Genomic DNA, 10,725 nt, shown 5'->3' on the forward strand with positions numbered 1-10,725 from the left:
ATTTTTACTAAATCAAAACTTACTGCAGAAAATAGAAAACAGAAACAAACAGAAAATAGAAAAGGCAGAGCACTTACCTGGCCTCACCTGTCGCAGCCCAGCTGGCCAGCCCAACTGGCCGGCCCAGCCCAGCGCCACTGCCAGTCATCGCCTACCTCTGCCAGTAGGCAGAGGAGGGACACCGCGACGCCGTCGAGCTCGCCACGCCACCACCCTGCCTGCCTGCCCCTTCCCCTCGATGTCGGACGCTCTGGACGTTGCCACGCACTCCTCCTCGACCCCCTGCACCTCTCCCCTCTCTCCCTAGATCTCTCCCTTGTCCCCCCCGCTATGGTCGACGCGCTCGTCGCCGCCGATCGCCGTACCCGCGGCCACCGCCACCGCCTCGCCTCTCCGAGCTATCCACGAGCTCCGCCTCATCTGCCTCTTCCTCCTCAACGATCCGCCCGGCCTCGGACACACTGCTTCATTTCCACCATCGCCGTTTCCGTCGCCGGCCACCGAGGCACCTCGTCGGTCGATTCACCACTACCAGCGCGCCCCCGAGCCCACATCGACGCCTCTGCAACCACCGTGAGCTCCCGCACCGGAACCCCCTCTCCCCGAGCTCGATTACGCCCTGTAGTCATCGCCCCCTTGACGGCCGAATCGCGCTGCCGCCTGGCTTCGTCGCCGATGTGGCCGGGTGACCATTTGGTCATGGGCGTGTCTGTTGTGCCCGTCGCGATTTGTAGAGCATCGCTAGCGTCTTGCCTCGCTCTTTTGCACACCGCAGCCGTGTCCCCGTACACACCCGAGCTCCGGCCGCCGCAGCCAAGCTCGTTGCCGTCAACTCCGACGACCCCAACACTTGCCGCTGCCGCCACCCGATGCACCTCCTCGCGGTGCATCCGTAGGGCCTAGCCGCGCCTGCTACCGTGGCCGGAAACGGCCGGCCGGCGAGCGCCGCCGTGCTGTGCCTAGCGCTGGTGTTTAGTTGCCGACATGGGCATCATTAGTGGCTGATGACCCACCAATAATCCACTCCAGTGACACCGGCAGCTGGGGCCCTCACCAAATTAACTCTAGGCTTATTTTCTGTTTAGTTAAATTTATAACCCAGCGGGACCCAGGCGTCAGCGTTGACTAAGCTGACGTGTTCGTTGACCAGGCCCACCTGTCTGTGACTCTAGGCAGCACTGGGTCACTGACCAGTGGGCCCCACAGGTCAGGTTTGACCTGGGCCGCTCCGTTGACCGCTGACGTCAGCGTGATGCAGTGCTGACGCAATAAGCTATTTTCTAGATTCAAAATAATACAGGAAATTCCAGAAAATAGTTTAAACTTCTAAAAATCATAGTAATTCAACCGTAACTCCAAATCAAACAAATTATATATGAAAAATTATCAGAAAAATTCAAGGAATCCATCTGTACCATTTTCATGCATGTTAGAACAACTTAAGGCCACTGTTTAGGACAAATCAAATGAATGGTATTTAAATAACCACATGTGGAGTTTGAATTTGAACTTTGGGTTCAAACCAACTTCATTTAATTGTGTTGCTAGTTGCATTAGCTCAATCAAAAACATATTGCCATGTCATTATCATGCATCATGTTGTGCATTGCATTGATTGTTTTCCTTCTCTGTTGCCGGTGGTTTTCCCCTCTCGATAGACGTTGTACCGAGCTGTGATCATTGACACTGATGAAGACCCAATGATATCTTCAGAAGTGCCAGGCAAGCAAAACCCCCTTGTTCATTCCGATACAATCCCACTCTCTTGCTCCTGCTCTCTTTTACTGCATTAGGACAACAACGATTCAACTGTTAAATGTTGTGGTAGTTGAACCCCTTTCCTCTGCATGACCTGTCATTGCCACAGTAAATAGATGAAACCCACTAGCATGAGTAGGAGTTGTTTGAGCCCTGATGTGCCTACTCATTCATGTTTGTTTGTCATGCCTGCTATTGCTTAGAGTTGAGTCAGGTCTGATTCATCAGGAATGAATTGGAACATGGTGAACATGTCCTACTGTTGAGAGCTAAGTGTGTGAACACGATTTGGTAAAGGTAGCGGTGAGAGGCCATGTAGGAGTACATGGTGGGTTGTCTCATTGCAGCCGTTCTCAGGAACTGAGTTCTGTGTTTGTGATCCATGAACAGTTACTACCACACATTGGGTTCCGGTAACTCGGTCCCTCTCGGCTTATTAATCAACTTGATCTCTGTCCAGGAGTTGCAACTAGTTTCTGTTGTTTGTAGGTAGTGTTAGTAGTCTACCAAGTGGCACCCGGTATAGGTGGGCTTGGGACAGACTAGGCACAGTGGCACGATGTACCAAGTGGCACCCGGATGGTGGGCTTGGGAACCCTGCTCACATCGTTTGGGGCCGTGAGCGACACCCCGGCCGGATCTCCTTGCATATGGAACCTGAATAGGCGATAAACCTGGACTAGAGACTTGTTGGTTAGTCAGGTCATGGCCGACTCCCTCGCCCGGCTTCTGCTTGAAGGTTGCCGAGGTACATGACGTGTATAGGGCGATAAGTGGCGAGAGCGTGTGTGAAGAAGTACACCCTTGCAGGGTTATCATTATCTATTCGAATAGCCGGATTCCTCGGATATGGAAACTTGGACCCCTTGCATAGTTCATAGACAAGTGAAAGTGGATACTCTAAAATGCGCAAGATAAGCGTGAGTGCTATGGATGGTGTTCTCGTAGGGAGACGGGAGCGGGTCCATAGTGGTGTATTGGTATGGTGAATATGTGGACTCGTGTGCGCCACCTCAAAAGAGTTACTTGTAGTCGTAGTTCACGTTAGCCACTGAGTCAAAGCTGGCTTGCTGCAGTTAAACTCCACCACCTCCTTTGTTGATAACGATGCATATGTAGTTAGTTCTGATGTAAGTCTTGCTGGGTACATTTGTACTCACGTTTGCTTAATTTATGTTTCCACGTGGACTTAGATGGTTAGCTTGTTACCTCAGCTACGATCTTGTACCCTTGGGAGGGTCTTGTAGATAGTCAGGCTCCTCAGCCTTCTTCATTTTTAGCTGTCTGCACTCAGACAAGTTAAGCTTCCGCATGTGCTTTGACTTGAATGCTCTGTATGTTGGGTCATGAGACCCATGTTTGTAATATCTCGCTCCTCGGAGCCTAATGAATAAATACTTGAGTCATAGAGTTATGTTGTGGTGCCATGTTGTATTTACACATATCGAGCATATTGTGTGTATGATTGAAATGCTTGGTATGTGTGGGATCCGACAACCTAGTTGTTTATCCTTGGTAGCCTCTCTTATGGGAAAATGTAGTCTTGTGCTTCCATGAGCCATAGTAGTCCGCTACAGCCCGGTTCACCAGTGTCCTGCTAGCCCAACACTGCTGCTCCGGAGCAATTGATTGGTTGGCGTGTGATTCACTTTGTTCCTGTGTCTGTCCCTTCCGGGAAATGTCACGCGGTGACATCCGGAGTCCTGCCTAGCCTGCTACAGCATGGTTCACCGGAGTCCTGTTAGCTCAGTGCTATAGCCCGGCTTCGCACGCTGCTGACAGACATGCTCGAGTTGATTCATGTATGCCTATCCCCGTAAGTTAGTGCCACTTTGGGTTCACGACTAGTCATGTCGGCCTGGGTTCTCTGTCATATGGATGCTAGCGACACTATCATATACGTGAGCCAAAAGGCGCAAACGGTCCCGGGCCATGGTAAGGCGACACCCATGGGAATACCGTGCGTGAGGCCGCAAAGTGATATGAGGTGTTACCGGCTAGATCGATGTGACTTGGAATCGGGGTCCTGACACAAAACTAAGATGGGAAGTGACACGTAGTGGAGGCAAAGTGAAACTTTAAATGATCCATTTGTTTGTATGCATGTCATACAAATTACAAACATTGGAAATACAAGCAAATGATACTCGGCGGAATGTTCAAATGACGCATGTGGGAGGATGGACTCGACCGGAGGGCGACATGATCGATGGAGAAGAGGGTTGGAGAGGAATGAGAAATAAGCAACGCCGCATGATTATACTTGAACGGCTCAAATAAACAATAAGTTGTCTCGTTTTCCCTTCCGTCTTGGTCATGGAGTAAGATACTCCCTCTGATTTTATTTACTCTGCATATTAGGTTTGACTGAAGTCAAACTTCATAAAATTTGACCAAATATAAAACTAGCAAGATGCCCGTGCCTTGCACGAAACATCAAGATCTTGTGGGAGAAAATGATGAACGAGGGAAGGCCTTATCTGCAAATGTGGAGAGGAGTGCGGGTAAATTGTCATAGTTTCCATCCTATCCGTTAGATATAGATCGGACGACCTATATTGCAGGATGGCAGGCACACCATCATCATCAACTCTGCTTTTTATGTACACTAGCAAGATGCCCGTGCGTTGCACGGAACATCAAGATGCATTTGTATGAGTAGTTTATTTTGTGGGAGAAAATGATGAATGAGGGAAGGCCTAATTTGCAAATGTGGAGAGGGGTGTGGGTATCTTTTTGCAAAATTGCCATAGTTTCCTTCTTATCTGTCAGATATAAATCGGACGGACTCTTATAAAAAACAGAGTTGGTGATGATGGTCTTTCTGCCATCCTGCAATATAGGCCGTCCGATTTATATCTGACGGATAGGAAGGAAACTATGGCAATTTTTCAAAAAGGTACCCACACACCTCTCCACAATTGCAAATAAGGCCTTCCCTCATTTATCCTTTTCTCTCACAAGATAAACTAGTCATACAAATGCATCTTGATGTTATGTGCAACGCACGGGCATCTTGCTAGTAAGAGTAGAAATATGAACATTATAATAGCAAATATATATGATGTGAAAGTATATTCAATAATGAATCTAATGGTATTGATTTGTTATTGTATATGTTATTATTTCTGTTATGAACTTTGTCAAAGTTTAGAAAGTTTGACTTTGAGCAAAGCTAAAATGTGGAGTAAATAAAAACAGAGGGAGTACGCAGGGACTAGTATAGTTACTACTGTCGGAACATGGTAAGTTGGACCCCTAAATGCGGGCACGGACCGGGCACACCACAATTATTCTTTCAAACAGCCGGACACCTACATTTAGCACACCATCCAGCTACTTAATCAAGTGTTACGCTTCACTACTTGAAAAGGAAAAGGGTGGCACCGTACTCAAAACCACCACACTTGGGGCTAGGGTAACAACTTGGTACTATACTACATTTGAACCAGGGCACAAAAACCACCTGTTCTGCGCCTAATGTGCAACGTGGAGCACTGATGCTCGAATATGGCCGGGAAAACATGGAAACCAACATGTGGGGCACACCTGTCGGGACGACGTGGTGCATACTAGTCCAATGGAGGAGCTGGCCCACAACCTCCTCGCCACCGACAACCGTTCATGTGGGTCGTGGGGGCCAGCAACGTGGCGCAGCTCCAGCATCGCCTCTGGACAGGGTGACCGTGGTGAGTGACACACTCATCGTTGCTGGACACGGTCGGTTTCAGTGTGCCGAGGGTGGCGCTGTGGCACGACCAACAGATCAACACCTGGCTCGTCGAGGATGCATGGGGCATCAAAGTGCACGCGCGCCGCGACGCGTCCGCGAAGTGGTGTAGCGTGGCCAACTGCATCCCCAGGACCTGAGACCATGCCGGGTCGTCTTGCTTTTTCAATGACATGTGGGGTCGCATGTGAGCAAAGGGCATCTCCAACGTTGCCACGACCGCAACTGACTACCCTGGCACAACAAAAACCCTCGTCCCTCACGCCATCGTGCGGTGCGTTTCCAGCCGGCGCCAGCTGCCCGCATTCATGTCGTCCATCCGCATGCCGTCATTAAGAGGCTCGGTGCCCGAGGAACAAATTCCGGCGATTTAATGACACGCCCGGATGCTCTGGCCTCACCGGAATGCTCTACTTAAAGCAACAATTGACGGTGTCCTGGACTAGGGGGTACTCACCACATCGTCTCCCGATCAGTTGGATTGGGCCGAGGACCCCCATGGCCGGTTACTCATGGGCCAGTTCGGACAGCCGAAGACATATACGAGGAAGATTCCACAAGACTTGGTGATCATGACAAGGACTCCTCTCCACGAACGTATTCGACTAGGACTCTTGTTATCCTAGGCCTCTGGTATGTTATATAAGCCAATGCCAGGCTAGTCAATAGATCATTATGACATTACTCATCATACCTTTAGGGTTTAGACCACAACGTACGATCTCGTGGTAGATCAACTCTTGTAATACTCATATTCATCAAGATCAATCAAGCAGGAAGTAGGGTATTACTTCCATCAAGAGGGCCCGAACCTGGGTAAACATCGTGTCCTCTGTCTCCTGTTACCATCGATCCTTAGACGCACAGTTTGGGACCCCCTACCCGAGATCTTCTAGTTTTGACACCGACAATGGTGCTTTCATTGAGAGTTCCGCTATGTGTTCCGCAAAAGATCAATGGCTCGCCTGTAGATCAACTGCAACTTCGGCATCTTCATCGCCAGCTCGACTGGTCACCTTGGTTCGACCAAGAACTGTGCCCCGTGTTCAGATCACCATGTTCGGACGAGGGCCTTCATCAAACATCAACTCCGATCTCTATCAAGATCATGGAGGAATCATCCATGGAGCTCGGGGGCTCAACGTCAACATTGCCCTCGAGCGACCGTGCTGTTTTTCTAAACAGCAAACTCGTATCTGCCGCCACCGCCTCTTCGAGTATCGTTTTGATGATTGCTTTGGTGGGATTGTGCAGAATTGAGTCTACAACAGCCATGCAAAATTTCATCGAGTTTCGATGAAGTAATCTCTAGCAATCTATGATATACCGGAGCCATTTCGAATCTGGACGAGAATCTGGATGAGTTTGGAGGGTGGCGTCCAGCATCTAGTTCGGACGTCCTTTAGAAGATCCAACCATTGATCGGCTGTGGAATTCCTGTATCTACCACCCCTCAAAATTTCAGCTCGATCCGACCGTTCAAACTCCGGGAAACCTCCGATGAGCGCAATGATTTTTGGATCCGTTTTCTGCGCGAATACGAATCCGACCCGAGTTCATGTTTCTTCATGAACGGGATATCAGACACCCCTTTTGAAGGAATTATTTTAGGGTATTGCGCGTTGTTTTTAAACACGTACCCATAAAATTTTAAGCCTCCTCCGAGGTAATCTTCACCAGCACGCTAGTGTCAAACCAGTCCGGAGTATTGCTCCATGGCTACCGACCTACGCTAGACACGTCGCCGCTTTATTGAGCCGAGCTCAACTCCTTAGATCATCATCTCGGCAAGCCGAACAAGAGTTCGGCATCGCGAAGGATAAATCATCATCAATGCCGCTGCCCCACGGATTACACGGAGTGGAAACGCCGGCATCGCCACGCGGTAGCTTCATTAAGCTAGCGTCGATCGCGTCACAAGTCTTGACCTGCGTCGGCATCACCATGTTGCCTCTTGTTCAAATCATCATCAAACACACCGACCTGTTTCGACACATGGGCTGAAAGCCGACCAGCTTCGTCACGATTAGCTGGACCGATGGCTTTGTCTCGGCAAGCCAACCTTTGCCAGCATCGCCATGCCGGCGCTTTATCACCCATTAGACAATGGGTGTGCAGATCGAGTCCCAATGTTGGGAGTCACCTTTCTTATGATTGCTACAATAAATAAACCAGGTGATATTTATCGCATTAATTTTTACTTGTTTGGGTCTATTCTCCCCAAAGAATTATTACTCCAGTTTGTTCCATCATCTGTATGCAGGCCTGTCAAATGGCGGCCGCATTATCGACGGTCACGCGGTGGTACGGTCAGTTTTCGTATATAGTCCAGCAAACGCCGAATCCGGAACTCGGACCGGCATGTGAATTCGGACTTTTGCCATGCCTTCATCGCGTCACGCCGACACTCTGCATCAACATTGACTTTGGCGCCAGACCACATCTCTTTAAATAAATTATTTTTGCGAAAAGCAATTATGCAAGGATTATATATATATATTTATATTATTCTTTTTTGACCGCACTATTTTATGCGTGTAGGTGATCGACTTCGACTATGTTACGCGGTCGCTTCAGCAAGCCAACGCCGCTTTCTCAAATTGGCATAAATCGGCTTGCGTGATCACCTTGTTTGTCATGTTGCCATACTGACGTGTTCAGTTGCCTCGGGGACTTCGGCATCGCTGAGAGACCTCTACCTCACCGAGTGTTCGGCACACAGGCCATACTTCTTTTATTACTGACTTTGCATAAATTATTTATTATGCAATAATTTTATTCATCATTATTACCATTATCTCCGGTTTGCACTATTTTTTGTGCACAGGTAAATGAATCGAGTTGGGCAGTGCTGTCTCCTCGGCTGGACAGGAGGTTTCGTCAACACTTCATTAACCCGCACCGGGGGCTTCGGCGTCACTCTACCGGCCCGCTTTGGCCGTGCTATGCCACCACTTCGGAGTGCCGAGCTCTTCGCTCCGCCACCTTCGGACTGGCTTGGGGGATGGAACCTTGTCCTGCATCAAGCTTAGACCGCGTCATCAATGCCGAACACATTAACAAGCTAAGTCTCTTTCATGCTGAAAACTTTCAGCTTTAAATTTTTTTTCCCGGTTCGACCAAGCGTCATACTTCCTTGTCAAAACTTTGTCTGTGACGCACAAATTCAAATACCCCATTTACTTGGGGGCTTCCTTCATGAAGCTTTTCCTCTTGCATATGATTATACTTGCACGGCTTCGTTCCTTGTTCGTGTATTACGCCACAATATGCACCATATTGACTTAAGTGTTCCGCAAGCTGGGTTGCCTAGCTCCTGTGCTTACCCCTGCGTTCCCGATTGTTTGGCTAGGGAGTAAAGGGAGCACCTCTGCGATTGTCACGACCGGGTCATCCGAGCTCTGACCTCAGACTAGGTGAAGCCAAAATCTAGCGCTCTTATTGTTTTCAATCATGGTCGGCACACAATGAAACTCATGAGTACAAAAAATCTAGTGCACAAGTCTCATAGTAATAACGAGAACCCAAGAAAGGTATCGGTGGGGGTACTATTTTCTTCGAAGATGCTTCTAACACTTCGTCAGTAATATACCATAAGTTTCCTAAGCGCGCTTTGTCTATTACAACCTTATGGCCTGATTGCCTGGTCATCGGAAACACCATCGATACTCTGGACAAGTGGAGTACATGACACTTTTCAGCCCTTGGCAGAAGAGGGAGAAGCCGACGGTCGGTTAAGACGCGTTTAAAGTTCGGGTGAACACAGATATGATATATGTACTTCGGTACATACAATCATTATACATAAAATTCTTTTACCCAAGTCACTTGGGGACTCTTAAAATTTATATGAGCTGTTTTATAGTAAATGTGTTTTCTTCTTGGTCATTGCAAAGTCTTTTTCTACCGCTCCTTTTTCGACTCGAGTTTATGGTCAATAGCCGGATAGCCTGTCTTCTCTCTGACAGCCGCTTGAGTTTAGTTTGCTAAACTGACCTCGAAGAAGTACTTCGCCTTTGGGATAAGGAGCTTGAAGCCGTAGGCTGACCCGTGTGAAGTCTTGAGATCGGATGTGTCATGTTAAAGCACGACAGAAGCACAATTTTTTTTTCCAATTTTCGGATTGGCACCGGACACTTGATCTTGTTCGGACGTCAAGTTTTTATTGATGTTTTTTGGTTTTCCAAGCTCATGGCACTTTCAAACTATTTGTGTGTTTCCAGCACAAGTCTCGCAGTGCAACGCCGGACACCTTTAGAGATTCGGCAAAAACATTCTCGGATATTGCTATATATGCATCGGTTTCGAATTGTGTCTTCGGTCAATAGTTGGGTTGCCCGGCTCCTGCGCTTGCCTCCTACGTTCTGCTTTGTTCGGCTAGGTGTGCAAAGGGAGAACCACTGCGATTGTGCTTCCAGCTCACATGGTTAAGCACCTCAGTGGAGAAAGCCGAAAAGTGACTGTCATAATAAGCGTAAACTGGTCAGCGATCCGATGACTGTGTTAAATGACGAGCCATTCATAACATTGACCGAAGTGTTTACGGCTTGACCTCGACTATCGCCAAACACTACCAGGGGCTAGTAACTGGCCTCCCAAACTAAATCCTCAATATTTTGCTCTTACATTAGAGCTGAGGTTTCATGATCATGCTTAGCATGACAACCCAAAGAAAGGAACCGATGGCGGGACTATTTTCTTTGAGAGACATTTCTTATGTTAAACAGTAATATAACATATCTCTCTATGTACCTTTGTTTATAAAACCGTATGGCCAGATTGCCTTGTTTGTCGTAAATCTTTGCCCTCATTAAGGCTTTATAAAGTAGGACAAACACTCCTCGGCTACTGGCCGAGGAGGTGGAAGCCGATGGTCGGTCAGCAAAGTTTTGTATAATGCGGATCCGAGCATTAATGATGTAACGTCCTTGGATAAATAGAGTCATTACACATAATTTGTGATTTTACTATGGATATCGATCCTTAATTCGGCCACCCATGCCCGCATTAAGGCTCGGGGGCTACTGGGCTTCCCGCTCATTATTTATAAATATTAAAGGGGCACATCGATCCCCTGATCTGGTGTTGCCACTCGACCAGTGTCTCGGGGGCTACTGCGTTGGCAATCCAGTGCAGAAAATTTAAGTGCAATATAGCTTTCAAGGAGATTATGATCCTCAGGATTGGTCGCCGCACCCAACCTGAGTCTCGAGGACTGAGCATGATGCTTTTTGTGC

The sequence above is a fragment of the Triticum dicoccoides genome, chromosome 5A (genome assembly GCF_002162155.2).
Source record: "Triticum dicoccoides isolate Atlit2015 ecotype Zavitan chromosome 5A, WEW_v2.0, whole genome shotgun sequence".
In the NCBI taxonomy this organism is placed as follows: domain Eukaryota; kingdom Viridiplantae; phylum Streptophyta; class Magnoliopsida; order Poales; family Poaceae; genus Triticum; species Triticum dicoccoides.